Genomic DNA, 3,508 nt, shown 5'->3' on the forward strand with positions numbered 1-3,508 from the left:
CAAGCGGGTTGAGAATTTTGGTAACTTGAGTCTAGTGGATATGTACACACATTGTAGGCAATTATATGAGCAAGAAAATACTGAAAAAATGCCATTTTATGGTTCACTCCCATGTATGCCGTCTTTTTTACTTTTGAGGATGTATGCGGTGGGCTTGAAAAGTTGGCCACTCGCAAAGCGGGAGATCTTCAAGGTATCAAGCCGGAGATGATCAAATGGACGGGAGATTTTACCCATGAGTGGATGTGTGATATGTTCAACCTTGCACTTCAACATGGTATGCCTTATGATTGGAGTACTAATTGGGTTAAGCCTTTGCATAAAGGAGGGGATGTAAAGAATGTAAGCAACTACCGGACTATAATGATTGGGTCTCTTATGGCAAAGTTGTTTGGGTGCATAATGGAGATGAAATTGAGTGATTGGGCTGAAGAGAATGACAAGCGTGCAAAGGGACAAGCGGGTTTTCGTCGATGCCATAGCACCATTGATCATCTTGTCACTCTTCGTGTTCTCATGGAGGAAAGTCGGTTGAAAGGCAAGCGATTGTATTGTTGTTTTGTGGACTTTAAGAAAGCCTTTGATATGATTCCACGTAACAATTTGTGGAGAAGGATGGAAGAACTCCAAGTGCTAAGTGAGTTTATGCTTGCGGTTTCTCGAATCTATGAGAAGGTGATTTGTCAATTGCGCATGGGAAGAGAAATTTCATAAATTTTTGTAAGCACTATTGGGGTTAAACAAGGATGTCCATTGTCACCAACTCTCTTTGGTCTATGCATCAATCAATTGGAACAAATGGTACTTGACTTTATGCAAGAAGAAGGCATTGAAGAGGTCACTATTTGCAATGCGGTAATCATGCTTTTGTTGTATGCGGATGATGTAGTGCTTCTAGCACACACTTTAGAAGATGCACAAAAGCTTATGGTTGTCCTTGAGAACTTTTGCTTGCATAGTGGGCTAATTGTAAATGAATCCAAAACAAAGGTTATGCTTGTGAAAACCAACCATAAGGAGAAGCCATGCATTGTGTACAACAACGAGACACTTGAAGTTGTTGAGAGCTTTAAGTACCTTGGCCTTGAGGTTCCATCCAATCACAAGTGGCATGAATGTGCTATGCGTCGTTTGGAAGCGGGAAAGAGAGCATATTATGCATTTGAGAACATGTGTAATGCGGGAAACATCAAGTGTTGGGTTCTCAAGAAGTATCTTTTTGATGCATTGGTGACACCGGTTCTTCTTTATGGAGTTGAAGTGTGGGGTGGGAGCATCTCAAAGTCTACTTGGAAAGAGTTTGAGAATGTCCAAAAGCGTTTTCTTACAAACTTTCTCCAAGTTAAGACACAAACACCATATATGCTCCTACTTCTTGAGTCGGGATCTCTTCCAATTGAGGTTATGGGCATGGAAAGGGTTGTGGAGTACATGATAAAGATGCGTCAAAACCCCTCACATCGACTTCCTACAATTGCGTGGGAAGCAAGCAAAAAAGTTCAAAAGACGCATAAAAGCAAGATCTTGAGCACGGGATGGATGCAAGACATAAAGAAGTGGTTTGGGAGATGGGATGCATTACACTTGCTACATGATGCTTCAATTGACTCTAAGGTGAATGAAGCTTTTCTACAACGCCAATGTATTACGGCTTGGGAGAAATCCGGTGGGTCACGCTTCTTTTCATACATTACACCACCTATATTGCCCCCAACTACAAAACCATGTTCTTCGCTGAGAGAGGAAACCGTACTCACACTTACATGCTTGAGCCTATTCCCTTGTCCGCGATACGCACTATCGCAGCAATTCGGCTTAGCTCCCATTTCCTTCGATGCGAGATAGGGCGTTGGGGCAATGGAGAAGAGTCAAATCGATTGTGCACATTATGCTCACTGCAAGTTCGAGAGTCTGAGTACCACACACTACTAGAGTGCTCAGCTTTGATCACATCCAAACTTGCTTCTCTCACATTTTCAGCCATAACTTAGACCTACACACTTTCCTCTCCCAGCCAAAGTGTGGGCTCTCCATTGTGGCTCTCATCACTACAATTTTGGAGCATCGAGAGTCACTCATCAGCCATACACATACTACATCACATGTAACTTTGGTCCCATAGGTCATATTTGACCTCTGAGGACGATAATAAAATCTATCTATCTATCTCTCTCTCTCGGTAAGCAGTGACAACCATTTGTTACCATATACATGTGGTAGTGATGTGTGTGAACACACTAGGACCGCCAGGGCATTTTTTCCCTCTTTAGGAGATTCCCCCCCCCCCCCTGCATTGTATATACGCCCATCACTCTAGGGCTATCTATCTTTCCATTGCACACTAAGTAACACACTCTCTATTGTGTGCCTTGAGCTTCCTTCATCTTCTCCAAGCTGTGTGTGTTTCTCTGCAACCCTAATTCCAAAAATTGGTATCAGAGCAGGTCACGTCCTCCCGGGCTTAGTCGCCAGCTGCTCCAGCACACGCCTGCTCACTTTCTTCGATTTCAGTGAGCTTTGGCGAGCATTCGCAAGTCGTCGACAAAATTTTTGGGATAGCTCGAAGAGCTTGGTCTACTCAGAATTTTGATTTGGGCTCATTTCGGCCTCCGTTTCCACTACAGGTAGCACAAGCTATTTCGTCATTTTGTGCAGAATTTCTGTCAGTGCCGTTTTCTGCATAACATGTACCTTATAGTCTTCTACGGTTTGTGCTATATAGCGCAGGTTGTTCCCGCTCTGTTTCTCCTATTTTCGGGCAGTTTTCACATCAGGTGCATCATTTACCATGGCTGACAACAACAACACAGATGTGTTCAAGATGTTTGCTGCTGAGGACAGGTTGGATGGGGACAACTACCCTATGTGGGCTTATATGATGCAACATGTTCTTGTGTCAAAGGGTGTCTGGAACATTGTGCAGGGCATTGATGTACGTCCTGGTTCTGAGGATGTAGGCGATGTTGAGGATGTTGCAGGTCTTGCTGCAAGGATTGCAGCTGTTAGAGTTGTTTTGCCTACGTAAGAACAAGCTCGTTGGGATGTTAAGGATGCGTAGGCTCATGCATTGATTGCGTTGTCTGTGAAGCGCACCATTGTTCCTCACATCCGTTCAGCAAATTATGCAAAACACGCTTGGGATATTCTAGCAGGTCTTTATGCAAGCCGCAATGAGGCTAAAATTGCTTTGCTGCGTAAAGAGCTGGAGTCGAAGATTATGCATGAGGAAGACGATATGGACACTTTCCTTGCTAGTGTCAAGGATATCAATGAGCAACTTATTTCTGCAGGTGAAGTCATTTCAGACAGTTCCCTTGTGCAGACTGTTCTTGATGCCTTACCTGATTCCTACCAGAATTTTGCTAGTACTTGGAGACTGATGACCCAAGGAAATCCTGAAGTTGTCAAGTTTGATGCATTATGCACATTGCTGTTGCAAGAGTCACTTTCTTAGAAAAACAGGACTAGGCAGCGTGCAGTTGAACACGCTTTTATTGCTTCTCAAAGA

This window comes from Adiantum capillus-veneris, chromosome 3 (genome assembly GCF_014529385.1).
Source record: "Adiantum capillus-veneris isolate H3 chromosome 3, ASM1452938v2, whole genome shotgun sequence".
Lineage (NCBI taxonomy): Eukaryota > Viridiplantae > Streptophyta > Polypodiopsida > Polypodiales > Pteridaceae > Adiantum > Adiantum capillus-veneris.